The following is a 9932-nucleotide window of genomic DNA, read 5'->3' on the forward strand; positions in this document are numbered from 1 at the left end:
TGATAGGTATTATATTCTTAATATAAATTTATCTGTTGGTGGCTTCTCAATGTAACTACCAGAACTAAAAGTGTCAAAATGAACTTAGCACAACTTTATCATTATCATAAACATGTATATTAAGTTTGAAATTTTTTCTGGCATACAATAAAGTGCCATTGTTATTAATTCACACAAAATATTCTAAAAGCATGAACCTTGTTCTTCTAGACACACATTCCTAACTAAATAGGACAAATTGGCATAAACTTATTGTTCTGAACAGTTTCAAGAAAAACCTTGAAACTGATCTCCATAGACTTTACTCCCTAGGAGATTTTATTTAAGACTGAGTTACTGCAGATAGTGAAAGGAGAATTTCTCTTACTTCCTTTCTATCTAAAAGGCACATTGGAGAACTTCAAATTTAAATTGAGGACACAAGAGTGATGCAAATTGCCAACAGTGGAAAGCAGAGTTTTTAGTGGCATAAGTGAAATGTTTGAGTTTTTTTATTTCTAGTTATTGGTTTTTCTTCATTTTAAAAATGGTTTAAAAGACTATTTTTAGCAGATGTCCCATTAAGTAAGCAAATAATGATCCAGATGGGTGACAAAGAAAAGGGAAACTTACTACATCTCTAGGGTTGGTGCTCAGATTTCTAACTCGTTTGACTTTCCCACCAGCGTAAGAAACAAGATAGGCCCTGGCTGGTGTGGCTCAGTTGGTTGAGTGTCCTTCCATGCACCTACAGGTCCCGGGTTTGGTTCCCTGTCAGGGGACATGCTGGGTTGTGGGCTCAGTCCCCAGTAGGGAGCATGCAAGAGGTAGCCGGTCAAAGTTTCTCACTCCCTCTTCCTTCCTCTCCCTCTATAGAGTGTGGTAGTTGGAAACCTAGACAGGTCTAGATACAGTTTGGAATTCTGCTCTAGCCACTTAAAGCTGTATGAACTGAGGCAGGTAATTTAATTCCTCCAAAGCCTTACTTTCTTAATCTGTATAATGGAGATAATGCCACCTCATGATTTTGTTATGAAAACATGAAATATGCAGGAAATAATACGTATCACTTTGGAAATGATTAATTTATTGCAGCCACATTATAAGTTATGGGGAATAAAAGGAAGAATATCTGGCACACCATTTTTTCCTTAATACCCCATAGCTCACTATACTTAACTGTGATGGCTTGCAAGGTGGCTCAGAAGTAGATAAGACAACCTCATTTCCCAGCTCTCAGAAGAAATGGAAAATTGTAATCACAAAACTTTAAATTGTGTAATTTGTTCATCTCCATATAATAAATTAAAATTTAAAAATTAGAATAATCATAAATCTTAATCTGAGACTGTACTAATAAATTCATATATTCAATGTCACTTTCATTAAATTAACTCCACTCAGGTATAACATAGAATTCAGGTACTATTAAGAGTTAAGGTTTCGTTGTCCTCTATCTCATAAATATTATAAATACTAACTTTGTTACTCTTGCTCTAATTCTTTCTCTTCATATAAATATGTATATATATTTCTATTCATATATACATATATTGCTCATTTAGCCTAAACTATAACAATGGTATGCACTTTATTATGCACTTTATTATTTAAGAGCTCATGATTCCTTCAAATATGGTATTATGCTTAGATTAGGAAAATTCAAGAGGAAACTTAAAAATTTGCATTCTAATATTATTTAAACATATATATATGGAAAATTTTTCAACAAATATTATATTATTTGACCCAACTGTTAATCAATCTGATATAGTCTCTATTAGTTGAATAAACAGTGAAGAGAGAGTGTTACAAAAACAAGAATTGGGGACTGGTAATTGGTGGCCCACTGGCAAACAATGAGGCAGGTTTTATATGGGAATTATCCTACATATTGTTTGTTTGCTGTCTATATAATTTTCTTAAATTCTTAAAATTATTTTTTTTAAATATATATTTATTGATTTTAGAGAGAGGAAGGGAGAAGAGAGAGTTTAAACATCAATGATGAGTCATCATTGATTGGCTGCTCCTGTACTGGGGATCAAGTTCTCAAGGGGGGGGCATGTGCCCTGACCAGGAATTGAACTGCGATCTCCTAGATCCTAGATTGATGCTCAACTGCTGAGCCACGCACCGCTGGGCAATTCCCAAAATTCTTAATCTGGTTAAAATAGAAAGAATTTAAAATTATATGACTCTATTTAAATATATATGTGATTGTTCAAGAATTATACTCAGAAAATATAATACAATTATCATTAGACAAGCTGTTTTAAAGACAAGTTTTATAAGTATACATGTATGTATATTTGTTCCATATAAATATTTATATATGTAGGTTTTGATGGGTTTAAATGTGCTGCAATCTAATTAATGTTTAAAAACTCATCCCAAAACACAGTCTTTATACATATTTTTGTAAATGATTTTTAAAGTATACTTACCCATATCATTTAATGATGGTTGAAATTTCTAAGTTGACATAACAGCATGCAATTGTCAATGAATTTAAACTTCTGATTAAAAGAAAAACAAATAAAAATACAAAAATCAAGAGACAAATACAAACTGGTCAATAATTACTCTATGATTCAAATATAGACACATGAAATAAAAATGAACAAAGTTAGATGAGTTTTTATTACTAGTAGATAATCTGTGACTTAGTGGTAGTAGAACTAAAACTTTCAAAATGGCTTGGCCTTTAACTCATGATTTATATATATTTTAGATGTCAGCAATCAGAAACGGATGAATATTAGGGCAGCCAGCTCAAAGAATTTGATTGACAAAGATGTGCTTCCCAAAATAGTAATATTAAGTCAATTATAAATAGCTGACAAATTATTTAATATCCTTTAAGTCTTGGTAGCTCTACATCTATAGGCTGCTTGTGTAGTGTATTTATAACTGATCAAAAATTGCCTCAGATTTATTTCAAAATCTTTTTAAATTTCTGGAGAAATATCTGGGAAACATGCAAGAGAAAACACTTAAGTATATTCTTATATGATTTCATTTGTAAATACATGCTTTAAGATAAGTGATTTCTCTAAACTTTAAAACCAGTGTTGCCTGTTTTAACCTGAGTATGCTTATTTTGTATGTTTTTATATTATTTCATTTATTAGCAAATAAAATGATATCGTATGATTTAGAAAGGGGAGGAATAAATCTTTCACCCTGTGAGGTTTTTAATTGACAGCAAAAGTGATTGGGATGAGATTGTTTTGAGGTAAGAACTACACCTTGAGCTTTCTCATACTGGCCATACATAAATAATATATCAGGTTTCACAATTTTCCTCCATGAATAAGTTACCAATAACATCAGTTGGAAATATCATATTAACCATGGGGCTGTAGCCTTTCTTCTGTTTTCAGAGATACTTGGGAAAGAAAGAGATTACTTGGTCAAACTCTTTGTCAAAAAATCTCTGGTAAATACACTCATAGCATTTACTGCAGAAAGATAATGGAGAGTTCTTACCTTTAAAATAATTGTATTCAGGTATCCTGGTCTCTGTATGATGTAAAGAAGCCTACAGCCCGGCCGGGCGTGGCTCAGCGGCTGAGTGTGGACCTAGGATCCAGGCGATCGGGGTTCCATTCCCGGTCAGGGCACATGCCCGGGTTGCGGGCTCGATCAATGACTCTCTCATCATTGATGTTTCTATCTCTCTCTCCCTCTCCTTTCCTCTCTCTGAAATCAATAAAGATATATTAAAAAAAAAAAAAAAAAGAAGCCTACAGTTTATAGACTTATGAGGCAAGACCCACAGGAAAATATCACATAATTTATGTGATTAATGGGATAGAAAAAAAAGATGTTCCATAACTGAATAAGACGGTTTTCCCCACAGTGACCCACATGCATTTTTTATCCCATCTGAAATCTGTACCAGAACATTTCCAAATGTGGGAGAGAAATTACCCTTGGGGAATTATATTGACGGTGTCAGTATCTCTAGAGAACGCTTGGCCTAAGCCTTGCCATTGCTTCTGCCTTTGAATCATCAATAAATTTGATTATGTATAAGACCTATCATTTGTGTTGAGGGCAATTTGGAGATTTGGTCTTTTTTTAAAATCATTTTATCAGACATTATTCTCTCTTTTTCCTAATAATCCACAAAATTTATCTTGTATACATACATTCTACTCTTCATCTTATTGATTCTGTTCTAATTTATTGGCTATTTTACATTGTCTTTCTGTTGGTGAACATATAGATTTTTCCATCTACATTGTTACCACTTTAAGTCTAAAGATATATATAGTAGGTGCTAAAATATCACATAGGTTATTAATTAATTATATTTTAATAAAGTGGATAAGGCCACTTATGAAAATTTCTTTCAAAAATAACTTACATTGCATGAATCTGCACAAGCACACAGTGGTGACAAAAGTAATGAGTTAGAAAGCTGCAGCGAACAACACATTGTCAAAGCTGAGAGGAAAGAAATGCTGATAATGCTGATCAAAACAGATCCTCTTCTTTATAATAGGAATAAAGGTCAGCTCAGTAGCAAAACTTAGGCGATTGATTTCCTCTTCCAGTCATTAAATTTGCTCTGGGCAACAAATTGAAAGCACTGGTCAGGGTTTACACAAAGATAATCCAGTATAACCAAAAAGCAGAGCAAGTTGACGGAAGGAAGCAAATTAACAAACAGTAATTAGGAGAATATATCTGGTGCCATTAAATATAGGTGTAAATCTTTTTAAAAACCCTATAAGAACATTATATCATTATACTGAATGATATTAAATTCACAATTGCAATAATGTGCAATAAAACAATTCAAATTTATTCTAATAAGTATAAATAAAAAGGTTTTACCATAATATAATATATATATACAAACAGATACACACACACACATACACATATATATATTTAAGAAAAAGTAATCCATTGAAGCAATAGTTATTTTTTCAATTATTGCACTCCATGACAATTTTTTTCTGCATAATTTTCTGTTCTATATTGTCAGATTTTTTAGAACTATCTTCTCTGGATAGCAAAGAACACTTTGTACACAATAGTTACTCAAAAAAAACTTTAAGAATAAGTAGATGAATGCAAGACATTTAATACCTGTAGACCAGCCCATTTTATAATTATGCATAATAAATTTATCATTATAAAACTATGCAGAATTTTAAATTAGCAACTAGAAAATATAAAACAATTGAAATGTTTAGGCCACCATTTCTAAAAGCTTGGTCTATGGGTTACTTGGTGATAAATGTGAGGAAGAATTTGTGCACAGGTGAATATGAGAAATTTAAATATTTGTTTTTACTGCAATATTTGGAGAACATTTAACATGATAATATATTGAGAACGATGGAGGGTGTAATAGAATTTATTTTACAACCTTATTTATCTTCAGAAATTCTTAAAACTCTTGTTCTTTAGGACACAATTTTGGAAACTGGTTCAGTGACAGTGGTCTAAGCACAAGAAAAAAACGGTTCCTTTCCTGAACTGCATGCAGAATAAGTACTCTTGCCATTTGCAGCAGCACTTTTAATTGGCTGTGATTCTAAGGGTGGGAGAGAGGAGGTGCTGGAATCCAAGATTTTACTATGGAGATGAAAAAGCATTTATAGTAGGAACCCAATTAAATTTACCACTGTAAGAACAAATTGTAAGAAAATCTCATTTCTTTTGGATCCTTGAGAATCTATTGCCTACCGTGTAATTATCAGTTATTCACAAATTTATTAAATTTACATTTTAAGGCTAAACCATGTTGCTATCCAGTGTAGAAAGTTACTTTTGAATCAAAACCAATCATTTTACATAATTTGTTAATCTCTCCATAAAACAGAGGCTTTGTTTTCTGTCCAATCCATTCTTTTTATACTAATCACCTATAACAGAGAGCTCCTGGAACTTAGAATCAGTTATTTGATACTTTTAAAAAATTTACTACAAAATTAAATATTCTTCTACAGTGTGAGCTAACAAATGTTACTTCCTGGTAGTCACTCAAAGTAATTGAAAACTTAGGCCCACAAAATAACCTGCACATGCATGTTTAGAGCAGCTTTATTCTTGATTGTCCACACTTGGAAACAGTATGTCCTTCAGCAGGTTAATGGACAAGTAAAGTGTGATACATCCAAACAACGGAATACTATTCAGTGCTAAAAACAGATGAGCTATCAGGCCATGACAAGACATGGAGAAAACATAAATGGTTATTAGGTGAAGGAAGCCAAACTAAAAAGGCTACACATTGTATGATTCCAACTCTATGACATTCTGGAAAAAGCAAAACTATTGGCTCAGTAAAAAGATCAGAAGGTGCAGGGGCTGATGTGGAAGATTGAATAAGTGGAGCACAGAGGATTTTCAGGGCGGTGAAATTTTCTGCATGATGCCATGATGGTGGACACATGTCATTATACATTTGTCCAAACCCATAGAATGTACAACACCAAGACTGACCCTTACTGTAAACTATGGGTTCTAGGTGACTCTGATGTGTCTATGTAGGTTCATAAATGAAGGGAGGATGTTGACAACAGAGGAGGTGATGCATGTGTGAGAGCCTGGAATATGTGAGAAATCTTTGCACTTTCCACTCAGTTTTGCTGTGAGCTTAACACTGCTCTGAAAAGTAAAGTGTGCTTTGTAAAATGTCAGTAAAGAGGGAATCATACTCCAAGTACTCTTTTTTGAGGTCCAGATTAATAGGTAACTTAAGAGAATAAGAAATTTATAGAGCAGAACAGGAGGCAAGAAACAGCAATGATTTCTATACTTTACACATTTTTCTTGTGCTAGTCTTCCTGCTTCAAGCCAGATTTAAATGGACACCAGGTTTTTAATGTGACCAAGCATACCATAGTCTGTCTCCTTAGAGTGTAAGAAAACTGGTGACACTTTTACAATGAAAAATAATACCTTATCAGAGGCACTGCTTAGTTTTAAAAATGAAGGGAAGCCTCAGAGGTTGGTCACTTTTATAACTATTTTGTACTATATGACTATAATAATGTTCGTTGAGAATCAAGATTGCGGGCACCATATAGAAAATAAGATATAACAAGATCTCCACAGTATGAGCATTCAGTTTAAATTATATACTAAATGCTTGAATCTAAAGTTAATTAAAAATATGTGCTAACTAAAAGGTGGTTATTAATTTAAAAAGAAAAAAATTGATTTTGTATAGAACAACCTCTGAAATCTCTACTTTCCTTTCAATTATTTTTCATATTTTGAATGAATTTTAGAAGTCAGGAAACATGGCATAGTTCTGTGTGTAAATGCTCACATAAGTTATACAGAATTGGTATATTATCATTTGAAAACATATATCAGCACCTAATACTGAGCCTAGCACTTGGAAGATAATAAATGAATGAAGAACTTTTGCTGAGTATTGGTTTTGTCCTCAGAGTTATCCCTCCAGATGCTTAAAATCTGGTTGGCAAATTGAGACACTATTAAGCAATAATAAATAAAAAATATTGTATAGGACAGGACATTCAAAAGGATTGTATGACTTTTAAAAAATAGTCATTTGAAAAGAATCACAGAGAATTAGAGTAAGAAGTTAGTACTGAGGCAACATTGGTTAAATCATCATGTCAAGAGAAAAAGGTGAGAGTATATATATTTTTAAATTTATCTTTATTGTGGAAAGTATTACAGATGTCCCCTTTTTTCACCCATTGACCCCCTATACCATGCACCTTCTCCCCCGCCCCACACCTTCATCACACTGTTGTCTGTGTCCATGGGTTATGCATATATGCATATGAGTTCTGTTAATTAGGCTTTCAGTATATCAGACCTATTCATAATTACATAGGTTTATCGCAAAAATGCTAGCTTACTAAGTCCTAGAAAAGCTGGTCCATGCCATTACATTCATAATTGTTGACTGATTAATTCAACTTCCATTATTTGTCATATAGTAAATTAAATATTTTATAATAAAAAAATATCTAAAAGTGGGTAAAGTTTTGTGTTGTTCAGGATGCTCTTCTTCCAAAAGAATTTCATACAGTTAGAAACCAATTTGGAAAGTCATGGTGGGGACAAAGGCTTTTAGCAATAAGCTTGCCTTTGCTAAGTGAAAATTCTCAAGAGGTTATCCTGCCTTCCTGACTATACTCTCTGAAACCTGCTTTGTTTCAAATCTCCATGTTATTCTTTTTTTTTTCTACTGATTGTCCCATTGGGTCTACTTTTTGCTTCAGGAGGAGATCCTCTACTAGGCACTGATCTTTCTTTTAACATCCATTCAGTTCAAGAAACTGTCTCTGTGGGATAAAAAATATACTCAAGGGAGACAGTTCTTGGATTAGTGACTTGCAGATGGAGCATGAGAAAGGAAGTAGGAAAAAGTAATCAAGTTAAGAGAAGAGTTTTTTAAGTGCATGACTGGAATTGGTATGCCATTCACTGGCTGCTTCTCTTTTTATTAATGTATTTATCAAACGCTGTTCAGAAATACAGAGCCTGAAGTTTTAGTTAAATATATCTTAAAATTTCAAATTGATGATTAGATAGCTCTTTGCAAGTCCCATTTTGTAAAGTGATTCTATTAGCTGATGACATGCTGAAATGTCAATAGTGCTTACTCTTTGTGCATAATATTAGTTTTTTCTTATTTGTAGGACTTTACAGTTTAGAAAGAACATTAAAGTAGTTGTTTCATTGGATACACATAAAAATCTCTTAGAACTAATTATTTTGTAGATAAAAATTCTGCATCAGAGAGAGATTGTCACAGGATCTAGAGAATTTAAAAATTAGGAGCAGAACTCAGGCGTTTTGACTTTGAATATTGTGACTTTCAATATATTGTGCATTAGAACATAGTAAGTGCTCCATAGAGACAAATTGACTTTAAGACATCACTTCAGTCCCTCCTATGAGCTTACCTGATACCCATAGGCTATGTCCACTTTCTGATTGTACAAGGTTCTCTTTAAAACACAAACAATTCAGTGTTCGGAGGGAGCTGGAGCTGCACCAGTGACATGGAACCTCTGTACCAGCAAACGCACAAGCAGGTGCATTAGATCCAGTCTCACATGGGATTCCTGGAGACTGCAGATCAGCAGTCTGCACTTAGAAAACGAAATCCAAGCAAGCATAGACCAGATATTCAGCCATCTAGAATGTTTGGATGTTTTGTCCAGTAAGGAGCACCCTAACAAAGACAGAGTGCCAAACTTCATATTGGCCATTTAAAGTATGGTGTCCAGCAACTGCAGCATGATCTCAGAAATTTCCAGCATCATGATGCACAAGGGAGCAGCAGGAGAGGCAGCAAGATGAGCTTCTGTCTCGAACCTTCACCGTCAATGACTCTGACACACCATACCAATCACTGCAGTTTAACTCCTCCCTCCAGAAAACTTTCCTGGGCTTGGATGGCCTCACTGGAGGTGGGCACAGTATTCTGGGGGGACTGAGGGCCCAGAAACTAACCTTGAAGGGGACTCAGAAGAGGATCCTTGGCATTGCCAGCATGCTGGGCTTGTCCAACACAGTGATGCAGCTCATCGAGGGGTGGGCTTTCCGGGACAAATACTTCATGATCAAGGGGATGATGCTCATCTGTGTGGCCATGTTCCTCATGGTGCAGAACCTGACATGAGCTAGCTAAGCCCAGCCTCTGGACAACGTTCCCACTGCATGAGTGTGTGAGTTTCTGTGCATGAAAAAGAGAGAGGGGCCCAGAGGCCATGTTTTGAAATGTACGTCTGTCTTAACTGTGAAAACCACTCAGAACTAATTGTGATCTGTAAAATACATAAATAAATGATAAATAATAAGTAAATAAATAAATAAATAGATAAATAAATAAATATAAATAAATCACAAACAATTCTGTCTCATTGTATGGGGGAAGTTGTTTTATGATGAAGCTTGAAATTTTACTTTTTGGTTTGAAGACAGTCTTAAGAAAT

General features: G+C 34.0%; 1 pseudogene across 1 annotated transcript; it reads left to right on the plus strand.

Moving 5' to 3' along the window:
* Positions 1–8996: 8996 nt before the first annotated feature.
* On the plus strand, positions 8997–9619 carry LOC308553335 (Golgi SNAP receptor complex member 2 pseudogene; annotated as a pseudogene). Its single transcript has one exon. The product of its transcript is annotated as a Golgi SNAP receptor complex member 2 pseudogene (transcript).
* Positions 9620–9932: the final 313 nt, after the last annotated feature.

The sequence above is a fragment of the Miniopterus schreibersii genome (genome assembly GCF_964146895.1).
Source record: "Miniopterus schreibersii genome assembly, chromosome: 2".
NCBI classification, from domain to species: Eukaryota; Metazoa; Chordata; class Mammalia; order Chiroptera; family Miniopteridae; genus Miniopterus; species Miniopterus schreibersii.